Here is an 8,185-nt window from a genome sequence, read left to right as displayed (position 1 = left end):
ACTGGTGTCTTAACGTTGGCAGACTACCTGGATATTTAAGAAAAGTGTTATTATCCCTATTATTATTTTTCACAATGTTTTACATGCAGCTCTGTACTCTGTCCCTTGCCCTATCAACCTTCATCGTTCTCCACAATTGTTCCTATAACATCCTTGTCTTCACTCTTCTGAAAACACCACAGTTCAAATATTTATCTTACTCAGATAGCCAAAAGAAATGCATTTCTTCTGTGCAAGTAGGGACAGGTGAGGTTACAGGTGAGGAAGTAAATAGTGTATCTCCAATTTGAATAAAGACATGTCCAAAGGAAGCTCATGGCATACGGCTTCCAAATCCCTGTTTGGACATGTCTGCATCTCACTTGAAATAAAAATAAATATTTATTTAATTTATTAATGAATTAGTTATTGATTTCTAAGATCATCTGCATTTAACTGATGTTTAAAATAAATAAAAAACTCCTTCAAGCTGAATATGAATAAAAGTTTTTTCAATGTTATATAGTAAGTCTTTGAAAAGGGTTTATTATTGCTTATTTCTTTTAGGAAGTTTTTGAATTCATAAAATTTTGCCGTTGTTTTGATTGGCCAAGAGCTATTTAAACTTTTTTTTTTCTCACACACAAAAGATGCACAAGAGATAATTATGAGATTGCCTTCACCAATTCACAGAAAAACATACTTGATATTTTTTTGTAGTCAAGTGTAAGGTCATTTGATGTTTTCAACCAGAACTAAAGCACTACAGGCTCCTTCTTCAATAAAGTCTGTACTGCTCTTGCTAATCCCTGTTCTATTTACTTGATAGTATGTAGGCAAAGTATAATAAAATGAACATACACATTCAAAAAAAGTGGTTTTTTTTCATTTTATGTAACAGCTTCTCTTCTATTGTGATAGATAAGTATCTTTTACGTGCTAGCTGTAAAGTGTGAGCCCGGTCAGCTTTAAAGTAAAAAGTGGACAAGGTAGTTATGTTATAAGCCAGTTTTAAGTAGTCTTTATAATAGGATGAGGCTTTCTTTATCTAAGTAATTTAGTATTACAGAATATTTGCACATACCTAGGGGTGATTAATTTGAGAGTATTGGGGAATCCATATGTATAGGTCCTGCCCTATAGTACTAACCTGTTAGACATAAATGTGCTGCACTTGTACACTGCTGCTAGATGAAGAACATGAACAAAAATAGGTGAAGGTGTTATTGACAACTCCCTAGGACTCTCACTCAGCAAGAGAAATACCACACACTTGGGCACACTCAGATTTGCTAAGGCTGAAGGCGCTAATACTTCACAGAGCCGAGGATCATATTGTCTGAGCTGTGTTGTATCAGCTCTTTAAAAGGGAGGCAGTCAATTCTTGAAACTTTAGCTGTTGTAGTCTGTTGATGGATTGCCTGACTTGCTACACACTGGAGGAGGATTAAGAATTGGCCAACCCTTGGCTAATTTTTTCCTATCATAAACAGCTAGAGTATGGGTAGTGTTTTGTTGGTTGGTTGGTTGGTTTTAGCACTGAAGTTTTAAAGTGAGGCGAGGCTGTGAATGATGTGTTATCAGTGGAGATACGACATCAGGAAAAAGGTAGTGCAATAGATGTGTAAGTCAGTTTGATTGGCATAAACAGAGAAACTACAAAGAAGCAGCTTGTATGAAAAGAAGGAAAGTGGTTCCCGAGATTCAGACTGGTAGGAAAATTTGAAAGTACATGGTACTAAGGAAAGATGGCAGTTCCAAGTCTTTCAATAGGTTTCTAAACTTTTTTGAAAAGTTGTGGTTTAGTATTTTAGTGTTTTGCAATTTTCGGAGCATAGCTATACATGTCTGAAACAGAGCTGCTTGTAGGAGCCATTTTTCAAAAATCAGGAAGTTTCAAAATTTGTTGTTTTATTGTTTAAAAAGGAAGAAAATGTTTACGTTTCTTGCTTATCTCGTAGTCATGATTATATTAGGTGCAATATGTGGTCTGTGGTGTAATTTGTTCTCTTTACTAAAGCTCTTAGATATGTAAGTCTTTTTCTTCATATATTTCACATAATTAAGAGGAAAAAGTCCCAGACTTTTTCTTCATTATTGTTATCCCTATTTCACCTTCTCCAAAATCCCACTAGTATTGTCTTTACGTTACATTCTATATCTTCTATATCAGCTAACATCAGTAGGGTTTTACAGATAGAAGGGCATAATTTTTTGTTCTTTATATTCCTGCAAATTAAAAATACAATAGAATTATAAATCTGGTGAGGGGGAAGAGAGGAACAGAATGTCTAAAGTCTTTCCCAACAATTTATAGCTGATGTTAGCTTGGTAAGAAGCCATTCACATGCCTATATCTCTTTATACAATAAAAAAAGTATTTCAGAAATTCATTTTTCTGTATTCTTGCAGTCTGAAAGGATAGCGTTTAAAAATATGAAAAGGATTGTTTCAACTCCACATTCTGTTCATCACGTGGATATTCTTGGGGTGAGGGGTCTAATTTTATTGCTGTTTGATGGCAAAGAGCTTTTTGTTGGTCTAAAGCAGAGCAAGGATAAAGGGTGAAGCAAGCAGCATCCAAATTCACTGAGTCTATGGCAGTCTTCTGCAATAAGATCTTTGCTGGAAGCTTGAGCTAACAAGTCATTGGTGTACAATTTAATTTCCCATCTGTTTATGCTCAATAGCCGTGCAATTCATTCAAGAAAGAAAGTAAGAAGGGCACATATTAGCCGAGAATTACTTTTCCTTTTTATTTTTGTTTTGTTAAATGACATAACGACAGCACTAGGCTTCCCATGCCTACTTGGATTAGAAACCCATAATCCAAGTTTGTTGAAGAAATTCTCTTATGAAAATGTGTGTACCTGTTCTTGTTTCTCTGAGCAGAGAGAGTGAGTGAGCTTTCTCTTTCAGAAAGTCTTCCAATGTGACACTACATAAACTTAGCCCAACAGCATATTGACATTTTCAAATGCCCTCTGATCCATGCTGTTTTGATCTTGTTCCTTCTAATATTCACAGATAGTAACTTTGAGCCTGTGACAGCTATACAAACCTCTTGCTGAGCTCTGTGCCAGTGGGGTCCGAGATTAGTAACTGTTGTTTACAGCTGTCTCAGCTGTTGCTTTCTTCCTTGTGAGCCAAAATGGGCATACCTGACTTTAGTTTGGTATGTGGCTGAAGGCAGCCGTAGGAATGTCCAGCATAATGGAATGATTAACTGGAAGAAATTACAACAATAATGTATTCTTTATTACTTTTACATATTTTACTCTAAGATGTTAGTACAATGTGGTCAGAAAGGAAAGGAAAAAATAGGTTCACAGTACATCTAAAGATGATATTAAATCTATACTCTTCAGTTAAAACCAAATTTATAAGAATGTGTTTATATAGATTATAGTATATTATGAATCCATGACAATGGATTAATGTGAAATACAAATATATTACTGTATCTTGTTTATTTATCTGTTGGGAATTGCAGGCACAGTGGCATAAGCCATTGCTTTGCCTTAATGTTGGATACCAATTAATGAAAAAACTGTGTTGTACTGTGTGTGATCTAAGATCTCAAACAATATTTAGTGTCATTTTGTGAGGGGAAGGTGTAGAACAGGCCTCTGTTCATTTTTAGTAGATATCTCTTTCCAAGCAGCCAGCTATTTAAAATTCATGACTTGCATAACTCTGTCAATATCTGTAGTTACATTTCTGTAGCTAGTAACCTTTAAATTCATGCAACTGGAAATCACAGGCTCAAATTGAAAAGGCTGCTACTGTACTACTCTTGCAGATTATCCAGATAAATTTTCTTTGCCAGATTCTTAACATTGTTGATCTGTGCAGTGAATTTTTTGACATCTGTCTCAAAAGAATGTTGATGGTTCAGTTTGGAAACAAAGAAGGTGATTTATTATCTTTTCAGGTACTACTCCAATGTGTACATCTGCAGATGTGTATTTTGCACTGAAGAAAATAAAAGGGTATCTGTAGTCTTAACATATTGATTGCTTTTTCTTTACTGAACATAGCAAATATCTGTGCAGTCCTGCCAGCTGAATGACAATCTGATTTTTTTAAACAAGAAATAAAAAACTAACTTGAAATGGAGCAGCCTTAAATCAGGGAGTGTGGCTATGTAAGATTATGGAACACACATCTCAGCCAAGATATGCTTGAATACACCTGGGAAACACAGGCCAACAAGGGCTGCTTGGACATACAAGAACGTGTTACAGACTGATCACGCACTGACTTAAACCACATAGATTGTGATCCCATATTGTGGCGTGAACTTCTTTTGACAGCTGTCCAGAGGTCCTTCTGTCCAAATTGTTCAGTCACTGAAGTTGCTGTGGACTCTGCAGAATACAAAACTAAACTGCTTACAGCAGCTTGCTGAATCTCCATTCCTGCTGCTTTGTTCCTGCCCAGTTCTGTTCTCCCCGTAAATTCTGCAGTAATGTCCTCCCCCCAAAAGTCTTTGCGCTCTTTTCAATCCATATTCTGCATGACAGAATTGCAAGTGAATTCAGCATTATTTATGGCAATTTCTGTAGACAGAAACCTAATTTTCTTATGACCTGAAGTGCCATACCAACATGCTTACTTCAAATAAGGGGTAGTTCTGGAAAGCCATCTCCCAAGACTGTAGGGAGTTACCAAAGTTATATCAAGTTGTTAAGACTATCGTTCAGATAAACTGCCTTTTAATAAAGTGTGCAAGGGAGGGAAGAGGAGATAGTTCTGATTGACTCACAGAGACTTTAAGTAGTGTGATACAGCATCTTGTTGTTGTGAATGAGAGACAGCTATAAATACAAAGTGGTAAAAATGCCCTGAAAGTGGCTTCAGTGCTGTTCATCTTTCTGCATGGCGTGGCGTATAGTTAGGTTGTTTTGTGAGAAGCAAAACAAATGGAACTTGGCATCCTCTCTCCCTTGTTCAAACCTTCCCAAAGAATAACCTAACCTCCTGCTCCTTTGTTGCACAAGAGATAAGACAGGCCTTAACATCCCTGTGTACAAGGTGACTGACTGGTGTGCTGTACGCTTCCTAATTAACTGGTGTACAGCTGTCAAAATGATTGCATAAGGGCTGAGTTTCTCCTAATCTGCATGTCTATTCACTACCCAGCTGCAAATTCCCATGGAAAATAATAATCTCTTAATTTTCTGCCGTTCTTTTAACTGTCTTTGATATTAGCAAGCGAGTTCAAATGTGACTGGAAAGAGGTGAGTAGGAACAGGCTGTATGGACCTTGAATAATTTCTCTTCCATGTTTGTATACAGTTTGACTTGAACAAGACCACTGTCTACAAGAGGCATTATATGCAAAGGCTGCAAAATTTCTCTTTAGCTGTATTGAGACTATTACACATTTTTAGCATGGACCACCACATATTATTGCAGTAAATTTCGTTATACTTGGTCTTGATGCAACCAGCTCTTTCTTCTGTTTTCTGAAATATCACAGGAAGAAAGGTTTATTTTCCTGGCTATCATAGTGAAAAATGTCCAGGGCTAAAAATGACTAGCATTTAAAAGATGCATGACTTTGTTTAAAAATAAACCATTTCTCTGTTTCAAGAAAATGCTTAATTTCTTCTCTGATTTCAAATGCTTATGACACTGCCAAGACTCAAGTATTCAGACTGAAAATTTCCATGCCAAGTGTGTCTCTCACCATGAGGTTTTTTTTTTATAATAGTTCATCATTCTGTAATTCCAGAGAAGATGATGCAGGAAAAAATGTCTCAGGCCTGACTGGGAGAGAGGGGAAGCTAAAAGCTTAAACAGCTCTAGAGCTTTGAAACAAGAACTTCAAATCTGGCTTCAGTGTGATCCTAAATAAGTAAACTATCAATGAGCTTGCAGTTTTAAAAAGAGAACGCCTTATTTTGCTTGGAGAATATTTGCAATAGACTGAATTTAGATAATTTAGGAAAACAAGTGAAGAAATAAGATTTACTAAACATGACAAATAGAAATGTTACACATTTATATCCTGGCCTTGCTGGTAGTAAATACTGACTTTCCCTTTAGACTTTTTTTTAATCAACAGTGCAGTGCTGTGTTTTTGAGGATCAATATCTAGCAACTACGTAACGTTGAGCAGGAAGTGGAGAAAATGTATTGAAGTATTGTAAAACGTAAATGACTCTAACGCTGTCTTCCTCTAATCTAGGCAGACTAGCAATCTACTCAAATTCAGTAGTGCATCAAAAGCCAAGAAAAAAAGGTGTTTATGATAGATTTGTCAACATAGTTATTTGTATGTTGCTGGCATCCTCAAATACTCCCATGCTGGAAAAGCTAAGATCAGTCTCTTAGGCCTAAAAGAGAGCCTAGTGCCAAACAAAATCAGGGAAAATGGCACAATCCTCCTTTGGCTGTGCTTGCATGCCATGTAGAGGCACCCTGACAGTCTCAGTCAGGCACACGCGCTGTTTATGTGCGTGCATTCTCATACATTGTCATTTTTATTGCATTTAGAACACAGGTTGCTAAGAACTCTATTTTATGAGATACTAAGATGTTCATAAATGCATTTGGATTAAACTGTAGATGAAGCGCTTGCTTAGATGATGACATTTGGTGAAATCCTTCTTTTCAAGGACTAGAGAATGCACCACTCTTGGAATATTCATGGAAACTCGACAGTGGATGTTCATCTTTCACCATGTGGCTTTGAAACTGAGTATCTATTCAAACATTTTCCAGTGAGTGCTTATGAACATAGCCAGTCAGAATATGCCTCGGATCGGTTGAAAGGGATCTTAGCTGTTTGCTTTTAAATGGAAATTAATATACATTCTCTATCACTGTAACATAGAAATTTTTTTCTTCCTGTATGCACTCAGCAGAAGACTGGAATTCATTACAGTTGCTACACAAGTCTGGTACTTTGATAGGGTGCTGAAATTCGCTGGAGAAGTCTATGTCATGCAAGTGGGGGAAAAAAAGCCGTTCAGTTAAGCCTGTCCGCATATGAAAGGAGAGCGCATGTGTTCAGGGAGAAAGGGAGAACACGTTGCTGTCACCATTGCAGGATCAAAATAATAGTAATTAGGGATGGAAAAAGCCCCATTGTTGGCATGTTCCAGTTTTCGCTTGTGTCACCCTGTGTGCACCCTGCTCCCCCTGGGCTCAGCTGCTGGCGGCTCGGTGGGGCCAAAGCCCGTCCCCGCAGGCCACGCGGAGCTGGGGGGCCGTCCGCCCTGCCAGACCGGAGCTGGGCCGCTGGGAAGGTAGCCTTGCGGGCAGCCCTGGGGTGGCCGAGCGGGGATCGGCAGGAGCTTGGGCAGTCGAGAGGGAAAAATGGGGAAGCGGGCAGGTGTCGATGGCAGAGGAGGAATGGGGCGGCGGGCAGGCAGCACTCCGGCCTTTCCCACCTGGCCGACAGCTGAAGCGGACTGGGCCAGAGCTGTGTCCCGCTTGCTCCGTGTCTGGGAACTGGTGCGTAACTGCTTTATAGCAATTATGGACCATAAATAACTGCTTTGTACTGCTAAGTGAGTATGTTCTGGTGGTCTCTGTGCGGTGGGAGTAGCAGGCCGTGGCGGAGTGGCCCGGGAGGGTTACCTGTGCATGGGGGGGAGGGGGCAAACAGCGGCTGGTGCCTGGGAGTGAGAGGTGGGGGTTAGGGCTGCGTCTACCCGCCGGTGAGAGTTTTCTTCCCAGAGCAAGGAAAAGATATGACGTTCAATGTTACATAATGCTTACACAGATAGAAGCAATTTAAAATTACGCGGGTCCCTTTGGCTTGGTAGGAACTGCTGCTCAGATCAGCTCTTGTTGCTCGTGGGCAAGCAGCGTGAGGAACAGCTTGCTGTGAGGGAAGGGATGCTCTGTGAGGATTGAGAATAGCAGGGATGGAAATGATGGGGAAAAAAACCCGGTTCCCCAGTCGACATGTTACTAATTATTTATCATCAACCAAATTCTTACTGCAAAATCAGTCAAGGAATTATCCTAAACCCCCGTCAGCGCATTCATTGATTGGTTTAGCGTACAAATGAAAGAACCTGTATAAATGGGTGTTTGATTTTTTAAAAAGTTAAATATTTGGTATTAATTATAGCCTATATTCTTATGTCTATAACTTTTAAACACTGGTAAAGGCAGAGATAATACTTGGGAGCTCAAAGAGCAAATGGAAAGTAGTGAGTCATAAAGTAAGCACTAAAGAGGTAAA

This window comes from Opisthocomus hoazin, chromosome 3 (assembly GCF_030867145.1).
Source record: "Opisthocomus hoazin isolate bOpiHoa1 chromosome 3, bOpiHoa1.hap1, whole genome shotgun sequence".
Classification (NCBI taxonomy): domain Eukaryota; kingdom Metazoa; phylum Chordata; class Aves; order Opisthocomiformes; family Opisthocomidae; genus Opisthocomus; species Opisthocomus hoazin.
This window is presented reverse-complemented; position numbering follows the sequence as displayed.